This window comes from Zalophus californianus, chromosome 16 (assembly GCF_009762305.2).
Source record: "Zalophus californianus isolate mZalCal1 chromosome 16, mZalCal1.pri.v2, whole genome shotgun sequence".
Lineage (NCBI taxonomy): Eukaryota > Metazoa > Chordata > Mammalia > Carnivora > Otariidae > Zalophus > Zalophus californianus.
In genome coordinates, this window is record NC_045610.1 from 19,022,249 (window position 1) to 19,045,046 (window position 22,798).

General features: G+C 51.0%; 1 protein-coding gene across 5 annotated transcripts in view; it reads right to left on the minus strand.

The window, feature by feature from the left end:
• The window catches only part of KSR1 (kinase suppressor of ras 1), a 146,181-nt gene that overhangs the window by 121,990 nt on the left and 1,393 nt on the right, over positions 1–22,798 (minus strand). The window lies entirely within an intron of this gene.

Consider the following 22,798-nt stretch of genomic DNA (forward strand, 5'->3'; position numbering starts at 1 on the left):
CGCACCTGGCAGAGAGCCAGTTCCACAATGGCCCAAGGGAGCAGCGGACCCTCTCCCCACTTACCTCGCTGTGAAGACCAAGCCAGCCCTCCAGCAGGCAGGGGTGGTGCCACAGGGCTAGGGAGGTGGGCTGGGCATAGGGAGGGGGTTCTGATCTAGGCCCGGCCACTAGCCCTCTTTGGGAAGTCTCCTAAACCTCTCTGGGATGTCTCCACATCTGTAAGAGTAGGGATAAATCCTTGAATCCCACAGGGAAGGGAGCGTTGGTAGTATAGGGACCAAGTCGCATAAATTTCTCCAAAGATCTTGAGACGTATTTTACAGATGTGAGGTACACTCCTGATGCGCTACCACGGCCATACACCACATGCAGCTCCCGACGCCTGGAATATTCTCGGTGCCCTTCTGACTGGGAAGGTTCAAGGTTCAGTCAAGAACCATCTCCTCCTCGGAGTCACCTTTGACCTCCAACCCCCTCACTCACAGGTACCCCGTGTACCTTCAGGCGCCTCCCCATCACGCTGGACAGGAATTGGGCACCTGGTCAGTTTTCCCTGAGGGCGGGACTCGAGGTAGCATCTTCCTCTACACCACCAATTCGTGCTACATCCGGAATACATTAGGTGCTCAGTAAATATTTGCCAAACAAATGGAAAGTGTTAGTAGTGTTATTATCACCCTCTGGAAGTTGTGAACAGGACGTAACCTCCTGGGGGGATGGATCCCCACGGGGACCCCCCCACACACATTGAGACTGACTCAGACCGTCAGGACACCCACACTTCCCTGCACTGTCTGCTTCTTGGCAAGTGCTTCTCATACCCAAACATGAACTCCCCTCCAAGAAGCTAAGTCCACCTGATCTGTACCAGGCACTGGAGAAGGCAGGGGAGACACGATCCCTGGCACTCCCCCAGCTAGTTCTCAGTTCAGGAATTCTAGTTCAGAGGCCCTTTCCTCTGATAAGGAAAAGAGAACATTCCTTATCTCATCCTCTCAAAAGCCCATTTGTAGAGAGGTTTGTATTATTATAATGCACATGATACAATACACACAGCAGTATATGTATATAACTTGTAGGTGAAAATACCCACGCCGGGAACACATGATCAAAATGTCTTTCCCGATAGGTTTGCAAGAGCAAGTCTGGAGGTCAGAGGGCCAGCTAGGAAATGCACCACGCCAACACAGGGAGGAAAGGGCAGGAGAGAAGTTTACAGCATTCACAGGGCAGGGGGCCACAAAGGAACAAAGACAAGGGAAGTCCCCCCCCCCCAAAAAACCAAGATGCTCAGGGCCCAGGGCCCAGGGCCCAGCACACTGCCTGCTGGAGAAAGACCGGCCAGGAAAGAGAAAGGAAACAGATGAGAGAGGCCATCCCCTGAGACAAGGGGGAATTCCAGGCATTCCAGGGAGAGGAAGCTTGAAGGCCTGAAACAGCAAAGCCCAGGGGAGATCACAGTTCCATGGGGCTGCGCCCTAAGCTTCAACAGATGGGGAGAAGGAGCCAGAGAAGACACTCAACTTGAGAGGCAGGCAAGGTGCCACACTGGAGAAATGCAGCTCTGTCCTGCAGGCATGAGGAGTGGCCCCCAACTAAACACTAAGGAGCTACTACCGTCCTCCATTTGTCCATCCACTTATCAACAAAAGGCCACCGGGTTTGGTAATATTTTGAGAGTTTGTTAGAGTCGAGGTAAAACTGGGTGCTTGGACAGCAGCAAGCGAAGGGCCGCCAAAGATTCTGGCCTCGGAGAATGACAGATCTGCCTGGGCACAGGTAAAGACCCGTGTGGCCAGCCCCACAAACCCTTGGAGGGCACAGCTTGTGGCAGGCAGCCTGTCCCCAGTGGTCAGGGCCAGTCTCTGGGAGCAGCCACAGAAGGTGCATGTGCGGGGGGGGGGGGGGGGGTAGACACAGCTGGAGAGGTAGCCAGACCAATGTCTGCAGCCTCTGGGTTTTACTGAGGACCCCAGGAATCAGAGCCACTTAGGGGCCCCTGGGCAGCTCAGTCAGTTGGGCATCCAACTCTTGATTTCGGCTCAGGTCGTGATCTCAGGGTCCCAAGATCAGGCCCTACGTCTGGGCTCTGAGCTCAGCGTGGAGTCCGCTTGCCCCTCTCCCTCTGCTCCTCCCCCCCCCGCCCCCCCCGTTCATGCTGTCTCTCTCTCTCCCCATCTCTAAAATAAATAAAACCTTAAAAAAAAAAAAAAAAGAATCAAAGCCACTCTTTCTCAATGGAGTAAGAGAAAAAGGAGACACCAGACTGCAATTCTGAGAGCCAAGCTCTTTCTCATTTCAGCCAGGAGTGCCAGACTTTGGGAGGAGTGTCCCACTTTCTTCTCCACACCCTCCTCACTGGAAAATCAGGGTCTGAGGTAGGGTTTCCCAAGAAGCAGACTCTGAAGTGGAGGTGTGCCTGAAGGAGCAGTCCACCCCATGAGGTAAGCAGGCCTGGGCAGAGGGGCAGCTGGGCTACAACATCGGTTGCCAGACCCATGGGCAACTCTGAGCTGGGACGGCCCCTTGAGGTGTCCCAAATGGAGGCAAGGGGTCAGCCTCGGTACCCCAACCAAAGAGAGGAAGCTTCCTTTAGCTGAAGACCAATCCCGGGGAGGGACTCAGCCATGAGCTGTCAGTAGCCATCACCCCTGGCAGCTGGCATGGGGGCGTGACCTCTGAAAGGGGTTTGGGCAGCACATCACAGCCTTTTCGATGCACCTCAGGCTTTTCAAATGGTTCCTCAACAAGAGTTTCGTCTAGAAGAGACGCTCAGTCTAACAATCTCAGAATGAAATGGCACAGAAAGTCACAGAGGAAAAGCACTTGTCTGTTATTTTTATGTCACTCATAACTGAGCTGATAGGATCTAACGTTCTCTTTCCTGGTCTTAGATAATTTTTAAGAACACATAATTTTATTTCAAAGAGCCTGTCAACGGGTTGCTCTGTGAATTTTCTATTTTATCCCTCCTCATTCTCAAGCTCCTAGTTCACACATGTGAAAAAAAAATCTATTTTTTGATCTGTAGACTCAAGCCACATCGTATGAGCAGATATTTGCATTAAGTTGGGGACAAGGTCTGGGTAATCATATGGTTAAAACATTACGATAGGCATAAAAATAAAACACGAGACATGTTTGTCACGTTTTAAAGTACATGAAAATCCAGCCAAAATATTTTTACATTTATAACACGACTTTTTTCCCTAATTCATGAGAAATGCCTATTTACTGAGGAAAAATTGGGAAAGAAAAACACCAAGAAGAAGATAAATTAACTATTATTCCACAATTCAGGGACAAGCCACCCACCATTAACAAGTGTATGCATGACCTTCTCTTTTTCCTCCACGTATTTCATTTTTAATAATTAATTGGTGTCATACCAATTTAGAAACCTATTTTTTTTCTATTAATGGTATACTACGAACACTTTAGCAAGGAGTAAACTTTTGTCGAGTTTCTGGCATTTTTATTTTTTTAATTTTTTTTAAAGATTTCATTTATTCATTTGAGACACAGAGATACAGAGAGAGAGAGAGAGAGAGAGAGAGAGAGAGCATGAGCAGGGGGAGAGGCAGAGGGAGAGGGAGAAGCAGGCTTCCTGCCAAGCCAGGAGCCCGATGTGGGGCTCGATCCCAGGACCTCAGGATCAAGACCTGAGCCAAAGGCGGACACTTAACCATCTGAGTCACCCAGGCGCCCCATGTTTCCCTGGCATTTTTGAAGGCCAACAGGTCTAAATGCGCTACGACTTAAGCTATGCAACATCCCAAGGTTGTATGTTTAGGATATTGGATATTTAGGTTACTTGCAATCTTTGTCGGTAGAAATAATGCTGCAGTTAACATCCTTGGGGCCAACTCTTTAAATCCTCGTGGGTCCTTAATCCAAATTCCCAGTGCCTTCATGCACATAACTTTATTGAACTCACATGCCGAGAACCTAAATAAGGGGCTCCTCATACCTGTAGCACAGAGCCACAAGCTTAGTCTCAGAAGCCTGGGACACACCCAGCACCACCCTGGAAGACACAGAACATACACACACACACACACACACACACACACACGTCCACGCGCATACGCACACACGCACATCTAAGAGACAGTTCTCACCCAGACCCACTGGAGGCTTGACTGGTGTCATAATGACTCCAATTTTCCAAAACTGGAAATTACTCAGTGGGTCCCACTGGGCTCCGACAGCCAAACCGCCCCAAGGCATTGGCCGATTTATCACTGACTTTCTTCTTTCTTCCATTCATTTGAATTTTATTGAAGAGTTCACTCTGTTGAGAATTGAGTAATGACTACAACAGATACAAATCCCTCCCCTTCTAGAGCTCTCATTCTAGTGAGGAAAGACGGCAATCACAGGCACATGGCGCTTGTGGGTAGTAGAAGGCGTGGGAGGGACATGGAGCCAAGGGGGTGAGGCAGCAGGGAGGGTGCACTTTCACCCACGGTGATCAGAGAGGACCTCACTCACTCAAGAGGGGCAGCAGGCCCTGTGGGCACCTGGGAGAACATTCCAAGAGGGACTAAGGCTCCAAGGCAGGACGCCTGCCTGGTGTGTTCAAGGAATAGGAAGGAAGCCAATGGGGTTGGGGCAAAGTGAGAATGGAGAGGAGGGGAGAAACCCTAGCCTTAACTTTGGCTTTTACACCAAGCAGACTGGGAGTCGCTAAAGGGCTCTCGGCAGCGGGCGGACATGAGCAGACTTACATTTTTAAAGGAACGCTTCATCATTAGATCTCTCCCTCAAACTTCAGCAAGATCCTCTTTACATTCAGACTCACCCACAGACAAGGCTCGCGTGCGCATACGACACCCACCACCCCCCGGCCGGCATGGCTCTCTGTCCTGCAGAGGATGGAGTTGGGCCCCGATGCCCCCAGCAGCACAGGCTGCCCCTAATGCCAGCAGTCACCCCCAACCATCAGCCCACTAGGAGTCGGTGATCCTCACACCCCAATGGAGTAAGACTCTCACCCCACCTGTGCTTGCAGAGCCTTGGGAACAACGCTCCTTTCAACAGTCTCGATCCGTGGTTGCAGCTCTCTCCTGCACCTGCAGCTCACCGCCCTCTGAAGCCCTTCCTCCTTCCGGCCAGAACCCACCATCCCTCACCCAGGAAACCCAGCAGGAGAAACCACCAGCAGAGGCCGGGGGTGACCACCTCTGAAGGGAAGCCTGGACCACAGTCCAAGTGTCTGCCACTCCCAAGCATCCAATGGCGCTCGACAGGGAAAGAAGGGTCTGGGGTCTGAGCAGGGAGAGCAGGGTGAGGGCCAGGGAGGCTCCCAGTGGCCCATCTGTCACCTGCACTGGGAGGACACCTTCCTCACCTTGCTGCACCTGCCCCAGAAGAAACAAAAGGAAGAGCAGAGACAAGGCAGGGGGTGAGGAGGAGAGGTGTACTCAGATTCGGGGCTGCATCTACAACCTACATGTCCCACACGTCTGTCCACCTGTCCTCGCTCACTGGCACAGACTCTGGGAGACACACGCCATGGTCTACTCACTGGTACAGGCTGGGGCAGGGGGGTACTCACACAGTTTTGAGGAGGCCCTCGCCCTCCAGCATGAGAGAGGCACATGGGCTGAGCCCCTGCAATGCCCTGTGTCTTAGGGCATGGATCCTCTTCTTGTCACCCCAATCATGACCCCATGAAGTAGCGATGACTGTCCTCACCTCCCAGGTTAGGAACTGGGTTCCCTGAAGCCGAGCGGGACTATCCAGGCTCACAGAGTGACACAGCTAGGACTCAGGTCTGGCTCCACGCCAGCCTTCCCTGCCGCCACCCCCCCCCCCCCCCCGCACCGGACATGCATCCAGTCTTCTTGGAGAAATGATCCACCGACAGAGCCCTAGGACAGCGGTGGAGAATCAGCAGGGAGGTCCATGGCATTCACCAGTACTCTGCAGCCACAGGTGGGGTAAGAATCCACATCCAGGATGTGGGGAGTCTCCCTAGAAGTCCAGCTCTGTTTAATCTTGTGTGGGACAGTAACAGGAATGGTAAAGAACAGTAATTCGCGTTCATCAAGTGCTTACTGTGGCAAAGCTCTGCTCCACATGCTTTACACGTTTACACATTTGATCCTCATGGCAGCCCTAACCGTACTATGACTGCCCCCATTGCACAGATGGGGAAACTGACACCCAGAGAAATAACAACATCACCAAGATTAGGAGCAAGCGATGGCACAGGCACGATTCAAACCCAGGCTGTCTGGGTCTGGTTCCAGAGGCCATTTCCCCAACTTCTGGACTGGAGAGCCTTCTGCATGGATGCACATCATCATCATCATCATTATTATTATTATTATTTTTGATGCACATTATTTCTTTAGGAATGCGGTGAGGTTAATTTAGCACTGATTACAATAATCCTCATTTAATTACTCAGCACTTGCGATGTGCCAAGCGCTGTATTAGGGCCCTCAAACTTCTGGGTGAAGAGGTCACACACAGTCTTTGTCCTTAAAAGAGACAGGAAATCCTTCCTTTAACGCAGGAGGGCTCTAATCACACTTCTTAAAGAAGGCTGTCCCGGAAGCATGTGGTGTGCTGAGTGGAGGGGCTGCCAAGGGGAGAGGCAATGGCATTCTGGGAGGAACGGATGGGGGGTGGGAGTGGGAGGCAGAGAGGGGTCCACAGGTGACACTTGTCTCTGTGGAGCCAAAGCGTGCTGTGACACAGAAAATGCAAAGGCGTGGGTTCTGCAGTCAGCCAGATCTTGATTTGGCTCCCCTCTGTCCCCACTGCTGTGACGTCAGGAGGCTAACCCACCTCTCTGGGCCTCTGTTCCCTCCTATGTAAGGGTGGTGAGAACTCACCAACCTCCCAGAGCGGCTGGAAAGACTGGTGGGGTGTGGTATTCTGGGTCCTGGCTAAGAGCCCAGAATCGAGAGCATTCAATCAATGTTTGCTTTTGTCATAAATGTCCTCCTCATCACCTCCATCCATCGTCCAAACACCCAGAGCACTTTACTCAGAGTGTGGGCAGCAAGCACCATTAAGTGGCTGTCTAACATTTCCACAAGAGTCTCTCTGAGCCAACCACCAGCTTCCCAGGACCGTGTCTCACAGGCAAGGTCTACCACCTGAGTGTTTGGCACCTAGAGAAAGAGCCCACAACAGTGGTTCTCCTTTCTGCGACATCCCCAAAACCCGGGAAGCCTTTTCGGTGCCAGGCAGGCTCTGCTCCCACAGGACTGCTTGCTGGGAATAGTTCACTACCCTCAGGAGGGGTGGAGGCTCTGGAAATTTCTCTGCCTCTCAGCCGAATCCGGGACCAGCTCAACAAAGGCCTGAACACCCTGGGGAAAAGCGCAGGACCAAGATTCATTTTTACCCCGGCAGGTTTGAGCTCTGCATCAAACCACGCTGCTAGCCTTCCGTCCCAGGGCACTGAGAAGGTAAGGCGGCTGAGCAAAGTGGGACCTTGCACCAGGGGGCTCAGGTCAGGCCCACCACCGTATCAAGGGTGGGAGGCCCTCAAACATTCACTACCTTAATAAATGAATGAATTAAAATAGTAATGATAATAAAGGAATTTTTCCAAAAACAGTTCCCCACACACACAATGCATTTCTCTTCTAGATCTTTCCACAGGCAGATATATTTTTACATGTGTTTATATAACTACAAACGCTGCGCACATGCAATTTTGCATTCTGTATATGTCCACTTAATGTAATAATCATAAATATGGTCATGCTGTCACCCCGTCTTCCTAAGAGCACCCGTGCACGTAATAACCCATTGTGTGCTCTACCGCGGCCTGTTTAACTATCCCTTTGCCGCTAGACATCTGTTTTGGGGGGGCTTTTTTGTATTACAGATAATGCACATACCCTCATAAATGTTGCATTTCTTTTCCGCGGAGTAACTGCCTTAGAATAAGCTCCCTTGGAGGGATGAATCGAGTCAAAGAGTTATCTACTGTCCTGGTGTTACGGATGAGGAGAGAAAGCCCTGCTGGCACGATCCACTCTCGTGGGCGCTCCGTGGACGTTTGTGGGATGAATCCAAGCGGCCACAGCTTGCCCACCCTCGCATCAGAAACAGGACCCGCTTCCCAGTACGCTTCCAGAAGGTCAGCAACAGAGCTTTTGGGAGCAGCTTTCGTGCGTATACTATCCCCAAACTCCATTTTGTAGTAAGAAATGAGGGCTGAGTTTCAAAATCCCTAGAGGATTCTACAGGATGGACTCAAGGCCGCTGAAGAGCCACCTATGGCCCTGGAACGCTTCACAGCCTTCTGGCCCCATCACCCTTCCTCCGAGCTGCCGGGCTCCGGGCTCCCCCGAGCGCGGCACCTCCCTGGGAGTTGCCCAGGGCACCAGCTGGAGGTGCGTCAGGACTTCCAACTCACTCCCTTGGGCCTCTGCCCTGGCTAGTGCTCAGCTTCCAAAGCTCTTTCCCAGGTGTATCCCCGTGGCGTCTCGCTCTACCCTTCTGAGCTCTTTATTCAAGTATTACCTCCTCTGCAAAGCCATCCTGACCCGTCGCTTAAAATCATACCACCCCTGGGGGCGCCTGGGTGGCTCAGTCGGGTAAGCGTCTAACTCTTGGCTTCGGCTCAGGTCATGATCTCAGGGTCATGGGATCGAGCCCCGCGTTGGGCTCTGCACTCAGCCTGGAGTTGGCTTGTCCCTCTCCCTCTGCTCCTCCCCTCCATGCTCTCCCTCTCTCATAAGTAGATAAAAATCTTAAAAAGAAAAAAGAAAATTTGTATCACCCCTTGCCCCTGGCGCTCTATCCTGCTCTCATGGTTTCTACAGCACAGTCATAATTTATCAATCTATTTTACTTACTCACTTACTGTCTTACCATCGCCCAACACCAAAACCGAAGTTCTACAAAGCTGATACGTTTGCCCATTTTGTTATTTCCCCAAGTCTAGAACAGTGCCCAGCCCACGGGGCGGGGGGGGGGGGGCACCCACTAATTAAATACTTGCTGGAAAAAACAAATATAAAAAGATTCTTACTCTGCGCCAGGCATTGTATCTTGCACAGCTCATCTCGCTTACTGTGAACAACAATCCTGTTATAATCCCCATTTTAAGAAACTGTTGCTCAGACAGGTTACACCACTTGCCCAAGGATGCACAGCTAGCCAGGAAAGGGGTGGGGCTTGAACCCAGGCTGTCAAGTGCCGAGAATCTGTGCTCCTACCTACAAGGTGCTGCTCACCCTCCCAGCCTCTTATCCAAATACAGGAGCAGCGCTGTATGGGCCAGCAGAGCTTTCTAGAACAAGACCAAGAATCCCCCCCTGTGGGGGCGCCTGGCCGGCTCAGTCAGTAGAGCATGCGAGTCTTGATCTTGGGATCATGAGTTCGACCACCGTATCAGGGGCAGAATTTACTTTTTTTTTTTTTAGGATTTTATTTATTCACTTGAGACAGAGATACAGTGAGAGAGAAAGCATGAGCAGGGGGAGAGGCAGAGGCAGAGGGAGAAGCAGGCTCCCCGCTGAGCAGGGAGCCCGATGCGGGACTCGATCCCAGGACCCTGGGATCATGATCTGAGCCAAAGGTAGCCACTTAACCACCTGAGCCACACAGGCATCCCCAGAATTTACTCTAATAAAAGAGAGAGAGAGAGAGAGAGAGAAATCTACCCTGTGATTAAAATGGGAAAGAGGAGGCAGGAGTGGCCAGCCCAGGCAGTGGACCCCAGGAGCCCACTCCTGCTCCACTTCCTCAGAACAGCAAGTGTGACTTTCAGAACGCAAGCCCAGCCTAGTTTGGCACCACGGGGTGACAGAGGCCCGTTAGCTGTGACAAGTGGGACTGGGGCTCTGACCAGCAGGGCGCTAAAAAAACAAATCCTGCCACACCAGGAAACTGCTTAAACCAAACAGGGCCTGAGAGGAAGTTTAGTTTAAGCTGTGAGATGCCCAAGACAAGGGCTGGTCATCTGAGGCCACCTAAGTCTCCTTCTAAGAAGAGTCAGAAGCCCCCTCTGGTCTAGGGACCCAAGGTGGGCGGGGGGCGCAAACAAACCAGTTTCCACCAGTCACATGGCAAATCGTAGCCCCGCGTGGCCGGCCGCTCACAGGTATGGGGAAGAAACGACATCTTTGGCTTTTGGTTTCTTTTTACTTTTTTTTTTTTAACTACTTCCTAAAACTCTCAAAATTATCAAAGATGCCGTTGCAAGACTGGCCCAGTGCTTTGTCTCTACTGCTCACCTCTCCTCCTAAACCACCAGATCAACCACACATAAAAAGTTTCCTGTCTCCTGAAGAGACAAGTTTCCATTTGCTGATGGATTCTTCCTCGCTCTGTTCTGTCCCCTGGGCCAGGGTGCATCAGGGCCACCAAGAGGAATCTCCCCAGGGACTTAAATTCTTTCTCCCGAAATTCACCACCAACATTTGAGATCCAACTGTGCCTACAAGTTGTCCGCACCAGGCCCAAGTGGGACCCACTACGTTGCCTTTCTAACCAGAGCGCTTTTGAAACAGAAGCCAAATTTTTTGAGATGGACTCAGATAAGAGCCTTGGCTGTGAACCCGCTTCCCCCTACCCTCCCCCACACAAGGATGTGCCTCTCCCCATCTTCCTTCCCCATTAGGAGCCATCCACCTCCCGCTGTGCCTCCTTTCTGCTGCAAATGGTCACCTGCTAATCTGGATTCCAACCACTTGGGTCTCATCTGTCTTCTTTACAACTTTGAGGTCAAACGGTGCGGAAAAGGAGAGATTTTCAAACCGTTTTCCACCTAGCGTTAGTTCTTCCAAAACGCCAGGTGTCACCAAAGCCTTTTCTGACCCCTCTGCTCCAGACAAGACCCCAGGTCAAGCAGATTTCGGAAGGGTGCAGAGAAATGAAGACGAATGTGAACTCGGACAGTTCTAGATTTGAACCGCAGCTCCACCAATTACTGTGTGACTTTGGGCCTTATTTCCTCATCCACAGAGTGGGCTAGTAAAGTTATCATTACTGAAGAGTTAACAGAGAGAACATCTGTAAAAAGCTTGATTTGTTGAAGTTGGGCAAGTCTGCCTCTGCTTAGCTGTTACTGAGGGAGGAAGGCATGAGGAGCCCCAGACACCATATTCCTAGGGTCTGGCCTTCCCTTCCCAGTTGGCAATAGACTCATAGATTAGAAACGCAAGGAGCTGGTCAAAGCTGACCCCCAACTCGATGCTATCAGAGCACCCTACAGCTTACGAGTCGTCTAGCCTGTTCCAGGCAAAATGGCAGCCAACGGCTTCCACAGGCCCAGTTCCTGGAACTGCCACAGGGTCACAGCACACTAAGTGAATATATTCTAGGCTGCCCCGAGGTTGAGTATCTCGGACCATCTGCTCGGACCTCACTGGCCCCCTCCATCTCTCTGCTCTCCCCTAAAGGAAGAAAACCTTGAAAAGCACAGTGTCCTCTAGTCTATATTCCCAAAAAGACTCACAAGTCAGAGTCCCTGGTCTGGGAAGGATGGGGCCAGGCAGAGTCGTTCAGCAAGAAGGGGGTTTCCCATGTCTATTTCTCAGCTTTGTTTCCCATAAGTGGCATCTAGATACTCATACCTGGTATCAGCAGCCCCACTTCCGAGTTGGCAACCTCAGTTCTCAGGGCCCCTTCCCTGCAAGAGGCCCAGGGTCCCCCCCTGACCCCCCAACTTGGCAGGCTGAGGCTGCCAGGCCTTACAGGAGAGAACTGAGTTTCAGTTAGCAGAGTGAAGGCTGGTGGCACACAGCACAGCTTGGTTCAAATCAAGAAACATTTCCCAAGTCCCTGCACACCTCAGGAGGTAGAGATGAGTCACTATGCGGCCTGACGGGCTTTCATTCACACCCTCACCAGCACCTTCTAGTGGTTTACTCATCTACAAACTCCTCCGAGAAGCCGACTTTCTTATTTACTCTTTACTTATTACTCTGGTATCCCAGAACATTGCCTGGCATGTAACTGGCGGGCAATACCTGCTGAGTTAGTACATGAGGTCTTTACCATGGTCCAACTCTAGGGAAACAGTCTTGTTTCCAAACTCTTGCCTGCAACCCTGACCTCAGGGCGTGTCACCCACAGCCAACCAGGGTCTGCATGGACCACCACTTCCCACTGACCTCTAGGCACCCTGGCCTCCTTTCCCGTCTTTGAAAACACCAGGCTCATTTCTGCCTGAGGACTCTTCCACAAGTCGGTCCCTCGGCCTGGAATACTCTTCACCCAGGTTTTCGTAATGCCATTGCTTTCTCATCTGTTCAAGACTCAGCTCAAGTGTCACCTCTGGGAAGGCCTTTCCTGGCCACCCAAGCTAAAGCAGCAACCTTCTCCCTGCCCCCATCACTCTCACCCACTTCCAGATTCCTTTTTCCCAGGCCCCCTTCCCTGTCTGCTGGCTCTGATCTTTCTATTTCCACTAAAGGAACCACTCTGTCTTCTCACTGCTTCTTTTTAGGGCCTAAAACAGTGCATGGCACATAGGAGATGCTCAACAGTCACTGAATGAATCGACAGAAGGGAGAAATAAACAGCAAATTCGGGATGGGGAAAGATTTCCACACTTTAAATATCTTACAATTTCACTTGTCCATTATTATCTGGGTGTTTTGTTTTGTTTTTTAAATAAAAGACAGAAAGGGGGGGGGAATGATTTAACAAGGCCAAAAAATAAAAATAAAGAAAAAATGGGGGAGAAGAACAGAGGCCCAAGAAGATTGAAAAAAAAACAAGATATGTACCCAGGAGTACGATTTTTAAGATAGCTATCATTCGAAAAGCATAAAAATGGAGTACAGTTTAGCAATTCCCATCACGAAAAGGATCCAGGCTCTTTGACCCAATAACTCCATTCCTGGGAATTATCCCAAGGAAATGAATTCAGAATTGGAACAAAAATAAAGAGGCGCCTGTACAAAGATGATTACAGTCACATTGTTTATAATAGCAGAAATCTGGAAACAACCGAAATGTCCAATAATAGGGGAAATGCTTTGGCAAATTACGGCATGTCCGCTGGATGGAATATCATGCGGCAATTAAAATGACCAAACAGTGCTGAGAGAGGTTAAAAAGTTTTGAATCCAGGGACACCTGGGTGGCTCAGCCGGTTAAGCGTCTGCCTTCAGCTCAGGTCATGATCCAGGGGTCCTGGGATGCAGTCCTACATCCGGCTCCCTGCTTCTCCCTCTCCCTCTGCCTGCCACTTCCCATGCTTGTGCTCTGTCAAATAAATTAAAAAAAAAAAAAAAAAAGTACTGAATCCCTTCTAAGTACCAGGCACTGTCCAACCCACCTTCCTTATCTCAGCCAACACTTCACAGGAGTCCAAAAGAAATCTATTCCTATTCCCTTTTAACTAACAAGGAAACTGAGGTTCAGAAAGCTAAAGAACTTGCCCAAGAGCCAGCAAGAAGAGTCCTGACGTGTACGTGACCTTCTGCCCCCCCAGAGCCCATGCACACCCTGAGGTCCTCACTGTACCCCTTCATGTCCTCCTTAGTGCTCAAGACTGTCCTTTCCGGATCATGACTGTGTTGGGGAGGCCAATCCAGATCTGAAACAGCTAGCAAAAAGTGTCAGGGCACCTGAGAAATGCTTTTGAGAATAGAGCAAGAAGCAAAACAAGATGACAAAGGAAACCACCTTTCGGGGGGGCAAGAAAGCACAAAGAAAAGAAGCCAGAGGTGGTCAGTAAGACCAGGCGTCAGGAAGGACAGAGCAGAACCATGAGACACGAAGCCTGAAGGACAAGCAAGCCTGGAGCTTCTGGACACTGGGTCTGCCCTTCCTCACCCACTCTTCTCCCTGGGCCCGCCCTTAGCAGTGTTCAATAAATGTTGGCTGAAATACACACATCTCGTGGTATGTGGATAAAGCAAGAGAAAAGACAGAAGAGATACTAGAGTCAGGGAGATGAGTGGGCTGGAAATGGGGACCGCCACAGTGTGACCGCGGGCTGTGGTGGCCCACGGGGCAGTGGTGGCACTAAGGAAGGCGATGCACCATTCCTGGACTTCATCATCTGAGAACAGGTGTCCGGTGCAGGCAGGAGATTTGGCTTAGCTGGCGGCATGGCCTCCCTGCACCGTGTGGGCTGCTAGAAGCCAGAGCAAGCTTCCGGAGGAAACGGAGACAGTCATTTCATGGGAAAAAGTACAGAGGTTCCTCCCGCCTGCTGGGGTAGGTACGGTTCTGCTCGGAGGCAGAGGGCTAGACTAGAAGACCTCCCCAGGTCACTCTGCTTTCTTAAGGCCAACCAACCGCCCAGCGCCACCACTCCCAAAACCAGGCTTACTTAAGAGGGCAAATGCCATAGATGACCCCAAGACTGGACAGAGCTGGTTATTACTGAAAGTGGGGGGTCGCTATGTGGGAGTTCACCCTACCATTCTCTCTACTTTTGTACATGTTTGAACAGTTCCATAATAGAGTTTTCAAAACATGTAAACTCAAACCCAGGCATTTCATCTAAAAATCACCAGGGCCTGGCCCAGGCTTTGGGGCTGCCCTCTGGATCCCAGACAAAGCCACCAGAGTCTTAAAAAAGTATTCTATGCCAACGGATTTTTCAGGAGGATGAGAAAGGAATCTGCAAATGCAAGGCAGGCAGTACAAGCAGGTCATCAAGACTGTCCGTGTTTAAGTCACAGCTTGGTCTCTCCTTGGCTGTGTGCCTCTGAGCAAGTCACTTAACCTCTCTGTACCTCAGTTTCTTCCTCTATAAAATGGGGATAACAATAGGACCTTCCTCACAAGGTTGCTGGGGGGAGTAAATGGCACATAAAACTCCTACCAGGGGGGCCAGGCATGGAGTAAGCTTGCAAAAAGTCTGCTGTTATGATACATCCATTTTGTAACATGGACAGTCACTTAATCGTACATCCATCTGATCAGTAATCTGGAGAAAATGAAAAAGGGTGAAACCAGCCCTCTACTTCTGAGACCTCAGGCAGCGGTGTGAGAATAGTGCGTCCAGCGTACCTACAGTGGCCCCGGCAGACCCAGGCCTCTACTGGCCAAGGGGCTAGAGAGGGCTCCTCCTTTCACAAAAAGCCAGCACGACAGAAACAGGAAGCTGCTTCCTTTCCTTTCCATTCTGAGCCAGCATTTCCTTTTCTGTTTTAAAAAGCATTCCTTGTCTAAAGCCCAGCCCTTCCCCTGCCCTCAGCAGCCCCAGGCTCAAACACACCCACAGCCATCTGCATTTCTCTTGGATTGTTTTCTGCCCACTGGCAAGGTCAAAGGTTCCTGGTAGACCCTGAGTGAGCACGCCCTTGACACCAGGCAAACTGGCACGCAGGGCCAGGGGCAGGAGCAAGGACTCCAGGCACCCAGACCTCTGCGGGCCTGCTTTCCTCACCTAGTTGGAAGGATTAAGTGAAATAAATCTTTAAGTGCTAGTGTGGTGCCCACAACACACTCTGCCTCCCTTTGGAAAGCACCTCCCTCGACAAAAGGCAACCCCACACAGCTTGGTAAGTCTAGGGAGTCACCAACCTCTCCTCAACCCACCTGATTTAAACTGAAATCTCAAATGGGACCCCAACATCATAAAAACATAAAGCTTAGCTGAAACTAAGGCTTCACTTTCTTGCCTCTTTCCCTGTTCATGGCTTAAGGAAGTATTTCCCCAACTATGTTCAGTGGAATAAAGAGCCCTGGATAAATAATAAGTTTGGAAGCACTTGCTGCAGGACTTCTCAGAGCCTTTAAAACACTAATCATCTTCAGGAATCTCCAGGAGAGGGCTGATGTGGCACATTCTCAACCCCCAGAAGGGCTCTTTCACAGATACCGTATAGGAAAAGCTGCATTAAGCCCTCTCAAGGGCCCCAGACTGGAGGGAGGGGGCTCTCAAGACAGCGCCCAATGATGGAGAACACTCAAGTCACTTTTTACATATGCCTGTAACTTTTTCCCCAGCCAGTAAAAACTCTGAATGCACCATGAATAAAGCTGGTCCTGCTCTACCATGCCCAAACCAAACCCTTGGGACTCAAAACCTTCCAGGTGTCATTCTGAAGAAAGCCCCACCACTCTATAAGCAGTTTATCTCACCAGAAAAGCAAAACCCTCACCAATGTTACAGAGTGGAGTCTGTAGTTTGTCCTGTGCAAAAAGTTACTTTTCCTAACCGCAGCTGGTCTTTCCACGGACTTCAGTATGCTTTCTTTCCCCTCTTTTCTTTTTTTTTAATTTTAAACACAAGTCTTAATTCATTCTTGCAATTATTCTGTGGGTGGAAAAGTGAAAAGGGGGAGAAAAATGGCAAGCAAACAGGATACTTCAGCTCCATTATTTTGAAAGGCAATCCGCCCAGTTAAAGCACACTGCTGCCCACCAAGGCCAGAATGGCAGAGAAATAGAGATGTATATAAATATATAGGTTTTATACGTGGCCGCAGCCCAAATTGAGGCTTTTTCGATGCAGATGAGAAACAGCCACGCCTAGGAACAAATGACAAGCATTTCTGATCCCAGCATCTATCCCCAGAGAACCCCTCTGCATCTCTACCTGGGGTCTGCGATAGGGCAGAAAGCCAAGATGGACGCAAAGACATTGGATTAAAAGGTTGTATCTTCTGGAAGTGTTAGCACATCATTTGTTACCTTGACATTAAAACCAACAACAATGTATTGCGGCAGATAACGCAACATCTGCACAAATTTAAGACAAGCAGCAGGCCCTACAGGAGTAAAAGTTCACACGCACCCAAGTCCCAGGAGATCTTTCAGTGGAAGGATAAGAAGCCCTTGAAAGTACATAGTCAGGTTCAAAGACTCAGAGAGACCATTCTGACTGAGCCCGCCCATTGGCTGGACTGGTTTTCAAAAAAACCAGTGGGCCCACGCACAGGATACCCCAAGCTGCTCCCCAAGAATCTCTCCACTGCCCAGGGTCCCCAAGACACCGAGATCAGGGCTGGGAAGGCAAACCCAGCTGCTTGCTTTTGCAGGAAACTCCTGGAAGTGGAGGACCCCAGCAGCACAGGACGGGTAGGAAGCTTGCTGCTGCCCTCAGTCTACATGGCCCCTGTGGTCTGAATCCCAGCCCAGTGCTCGGTCCCTCCTCCACCCGGTCAATTCTCTCATGGGATTCCTGCCGAGTCACTTCACCCTCAGGCCTTCAGTCTCCTCACCTGCCTGCACGATGACAGGGCTGGACCAGATGGAAAGCCCAAGATCCTTTGAAACCCTCTTGCCAAGACACCCCAAATAGCTATCTGATCAGTATTTGTGGTTGGTGAGGAAAACGAGGCTCCAGTTCAGTGACGTGACTTTCATGAGCTCCTGGGGATAAAGACCTCACCGCACAGAGGCGCCCAACCTGATACCCAGCACCCCCTCTGCTGTCTTGGGCCAAAGAACATTCCCTCTTCTAATTGGTCAGCCCGAGCACCCTCCCAACTTTGCTGCAGTTTTGTGGTTACAAAACTAGAACCCACAGTCCTTGACACGTACCCCAGAACCTCAGCCACGGCAGCTACAAAACTAGAACCCGTAATTTCTGACAAAGAACCCAGTACCTCAGCCTCGGGGACCATGTCCTTCCTGTCTCCTGTTCACAGTCCTCGATCTCACGGTGGATGCAGATGCAGATGCAGGGGCAAAGGGGTAAATGCATAAAGGCTAACATTTTATAAATCCTGGCATTCATGTTGGGGAAGGGGCACTATATTATGCCCCAAAGATTTTATTTTATTTTATTTTATTTTATTTTATTTTATTTTATTTTATTTTATTTGAGGGAGGGAGAGCATGAGGTGGGGGGGCAGTGCACGCACACACGAGCAGGGGGGAGGGGCAGAGGGAGAAACAGACTCCCCGCTGAGCAGGGAGCCCCACGCGGGGCTCGATCCCAGGACCATGGGATCATGACCTGAGCTGAAGGCAGGCGCTTCACTGACTGAACCACCCAGGCGCCCCTATGCCCTAAAGATTTTAAAAAATAGGATTCGGATTGCATACTTTGAGCCAGCAAATTCTACTTCTAGGAAGCGACTCTCTGCAGCAGGATTTATAAAAGCAGGACCTGAAAACAGCCTGAATGGCCAACACTAGGAGGACTGGTTCGATGAACTGATGGTATGACCACACAACACAGCCGCCGACAGTGATGACGTATATCTGTGTGTACTGATGTAGAGAGAAGATCCTGCATTATAAAGCAATACACATGACATGCTCCACAAATATATACATGCACGTCTGTAGGCAAATGCAGAGGACAGAAACACTGGAGGAATATACAGCAATACGTTAATAAGAATTAACCAGATCTGAGAGGTGGCATTATGGGTGTTTTTTTTTTCTTTTGTTCATCCGTATTTTCATTTTTACACCGAACACAGACCATTATGTGTATCTCTAAGATATTTCTGTAAAAAGTAGAAAGCTAAAGAATAGTCTGCACATCAGAGGGTTTATTCAGAAAGAATAAGGCAGGTATCCATTAAAAAAATTATGAGCAAGCTGATCTCCAGGCAGCTTCTCGTTTCTCAGTGACGCCAGCCCAGAGCTGGTTGCATCACAGACCTGTCTTGGAGGATGTGCCGGGCTGCACTTCAGGGAAGCAGACCCAAGCCCAGCTCAGAGGCTGCAGAGCCTGGGGTGGCCACCAGCAGGCCCAGTCTTCGGGAACGGAGCCACCCAACCAACACCCCTGCGCTGCCCGTGTTTTGTTACTGGCCACTTTCCGGGGCTCAGCAGCCACGATCCTGATCAGAAGGGCCAGCACGGCTGCCAGCAGCAGTTGCAAAGTTCCGAATGCAGTTCTGGAGACCAGGCAACCCAGGTCCGGGCGCCTACTCGCTCAGTCTCCTAAGGCCTCTGAGCCGTGATGTGTTCATTTGCAAAATGAGAATAAACCCTCCTAAGGCAATATAAGTCAAGGGCGTAGCAGAGTGCTCGACCCAGAACAGGTGAACAAGACTGTTGCTGTCCCATGTCTGCCCCCACCGTGCGGGCAGGCCATTCCCATAACCCCAAAGGAGCCTACATGGCTTTCTCTTCGAACTGAATGCGAGAGAAGATTCCAATCCGTCTGTTCTGAAAAAGACGTATACTTTTTAAAAAGCACAGTTTAAAGAGGCTTGGTCGCAGGTGTTGCTACATCCCCCCCACAGCTGCAGACACCGTCACTGAGGACCAGACCCTTTGCAGTCCCTCTCCAGACCATGGCCAGCAGGCAGGTCCAGAACACTTGTGGTGGGGAATGCAGCTCCCCAGAATGCGGGGCCGGCCCAGAGGGGAAGGAGGCCTTCCCATTAGTGTCCCCAGGCAGCAAACCGGCGGCCTCCTGGCACTCACATGAACTTGGGCTGCAGACTCGGGTGAGGCCTTCCTCCAGCACCACCCAGCCCTCCCCAGCCTCAGAAAACGGTAGCATCCTCTCCAGGCCACCGCTGAGGAACGCCGGGGGCAAGTTCCACCAGGGAAAAAGTTGCCAAGGCAAAAGGATACACCAGAGGGGACAGTGCCCCATCTCGGCATCCCTCCAGCAGGAGGCTGGAACTCTGGCAACGGAGCAGAAGGAGAGAAACGCCCCACTCTGGAGCAATGGCTGGTGGGGAAAGGGAAACCAGCTTTCGCTCACAGTTCTGCTGGGGACATAATTTGGGACACCAAGACTCTGGGAATATTTCCCACAACAACAGAAGGTTAGCCTGGCCAACCGTTCGGTCATATTCCTGATCCCTAAGCACTCAGCAAGCCACGTTACCGGACGCAGTAACGGTTCACCTGCCTGGCTCCCCAATGGACTCAAAAGTGTCCCCCAAAGACCAGGAGAGCATCCTCCCTATCTCAGAATCCTTGCCAGGGTGGCTGCAGTTAGCTCAGCAGGCGAACCAGTAATAACTGAAGGTGTGTCCAGTGAACGGATGTTCATGCAAACCCAAGGGCCTGATCTGTGAGGACAAAGGGCAGCCCTCTCCTTTCCAGCAGTTCTGGGGTGGGGGGGGGAGGTTGGGACCACAGGGAGAGCTCAGGTACTCCACACAGCAGGGTTCTAACCTCTGCGTCACCCGTCACCCACAATCAAGCTGGGTGAAAGGCAAACCCCACCGACCTTCTGAGTAGCATCAAGTCCTCCCGTGGGCGCCTCCTGTCTCCCGGGCCACTCCTCAGCCAAAGCGGCCCAAGTGCAGACTGTACCTACACCACAGCTCTCCAACGTCACCTTCCCAGAAAGGCCCAAGGGCAAGATCCCTTGGGGTCTCCCTTCTCTAAGTCACTTGTAGAGGAGGGACTTCTCTCCATAAGAGCACAAGGTAGGAGACTTGGTAGGCCTTGGCCTCTTCTGGAAAGTACTAGCAGGTAGGCAGAAAAGGGCAAAGTTACCATGCCACTAAACATGAATCTTCACGAGGCACTGCTCTCTCCCCAGAGCCCAGCACAGACTCGGCCCCCAAAGGATGAATACGTGAGGGAGTGAACTGGCCTGGGACTCCAGGCCCAGCTGTGAGGCCAGCCAGGTGTCCCAGTGTGAGCATATCTGGGAACGAGAACATTCTATCCTGCCTCGGTGGAGTTCTCAGACCCCCTAGGAGGGTCTGATGGAGCCAGGGCACCAGCTTCCGCTAGGATGAAGTAGCCTCACTGTTTACAAATTCAGACTCTTGAGTTCAGATTTTGTCTTCCTCCTTCCCCATCTAGAGAGAAGAAACTGTGTGGTGAAGGTTGGTGGATTTCCAGGAAATATTAGGAGACTGAGAAGGGTCGAGCACACTGGCTAGCAGGTAGGAGGCAAACATTAAAAAACCCTGGCTCCTTCCACTCTGTCGAATCCAAACAGGACCACTACACAGAGAAAAGTCCTCACAGGGCAGCTGGACATGCTGACCCCCGCGCATCATCACAGCCTGCAATCTCGGGCACCAGCAGCTGAGTCCAGGTCAGAGACTTCCAGGGGCATCCCACGTGCTGTTTCTGCCAGCAAGCACTTAGTGAACGAAGGCCAGAGCGTGCTGGGGTTCCTAACATCCTGGGAGAAGTCGGGCGCAGTTGCGTAAGCCAACCCCTCTGGTCGGCCCCTTTCTTCAAAAGCCAGGAATCCAGTGTTGCAAGCATAGGCTCTGGGGGCCCTGGCCTGGAATACGATGGGAGAGGAGCTTGCAGAACAGAAAAGAAAGCTAGAGCGGACATCACCACTGCCCCGCTTACCTCACTACATGCTGGTGGGACTGTCTCCTGGCCTGGGTCGCCCACCTCCAGGAAATAAGAGCCAGCTCTGTCGAAGTACCTTCTCCTGAAGGTGGCCTGGGTCGTGAATGCCACTGAACCCTCCCTCGGGAAAGTTTATAGGCAGAATCTTCTGGTAGTAAGACACGGACTTACAGACTCGCAACACTGCAGGTTTCTGTGGTCTCATCCCCATTTTACAGATGGGAAAGCTTGAGGTTCAGAAGTCATGGGACTTGCCCAAGGTCACCCAGACCCCCAAACCTGAACTCAAAGCTGTCCGCCCACTGTCCCTATAAGCAGAATTCTTTGACTACTTCCCCCCTATTTGATCAGTTTGGTAAATCTGGGTTTTGGAACTATTTTTAAACAGGGGCATGTGTAACAAACGTTTGATTCAACCCAACTGAGCGCCCTTTACTAAACCACTGAATTTAGAGCCATAAGAGCCTGAAGAGATCCACTCCAACCTCCCTGTCCAGGTTAGGAGGCTCAGGCCTCCAGGGTGAAGAGACTCATTCAAACTAGCTGGAGGCAGCCCTAGGGAACCAGTTCCTGGGGTCTAAATTCCCATCCCAAAAAACAAACCAGGTCCTGCCTTTTCAGGGAGTGGGGTGGACCCAAATCCCCATCACAATAGAGACAACAGGGAGCTGGGTATTTTCCCTTTGGACCTCTGCGTGGGTTTCTGGCCTCTGAATAAACACAGCCCAGAGACCCAAAGAGCTGGATGCTTTGGGGTGTCCGGATGCCATACCTTTGCCAAAACAAAACAACCCTGGAAGTCAGCGTACCTAGAGGGCAAGGCACCATTTCCAGGGAACGAACAGTAACTGGTTCTCCTGTATCCACTCTGTGAACCAGGAGCTCTTCAGAGAGACACGGGGGACAATCCGAGAGAGGCCCACACAGAGAACTTTCTCTCATCTCAGTAACACAGCCATCCAACCAGACACATGCTACCCGACGACGATCCCTCCTCCCACAACTAAGCCACACAGGCCCCCTATTGTATCAGTTTAAAAATTGAACTCTGCTGGGCAAACACATTCGGCTGTGTTCAAGAAACCAGTTTCTCTCACCACTTGGAAAACAGCAGCGTGCATGCAAGAAGGGACAGCTGGGGGGTGGGGGGGGGGGGGGTTGTTGGTTGGTTTGTTTTTTAAGCAAAGCCCTGGTCATCACTGCTATAGCAACCAGAACAAAAGGAATAGCCAGCACTGATTAGATGCTTCCAATGTCCCTGGTTTTGTAGCTCTTAAGAAAACAGAACTGCAGGAGAGAAGTCAACCCCAAGCATTCTGGATCAAACAGGGATTCGGGCTTCTGGTGAGCTCAAATCCCTGACTGGCAGAGGCAATCGGCAATAAGGGGTTGGGGGGTGCAGGGAGGTTGAGAAATGAAGGTTCTAATAAAACAAAACATCCCCAGATCTGCAGAAGGCCAGATGTACCAGTGCAAGGCGGAAAGAAGGCACTTCTTCAAGATGGGGTAGCAACGAAGTGGCGCCTGGCATTTCGCAGCCTTTCGAGTCTCTGGACAAAAGCTAGTTGGGAATGCACTAGTTTCCCTCTATTGTGTATGGGGGAGGGTGAAGACTCCCCCGTTCTGAGAACCCAACCACCCTTCTGACTGGTTCTT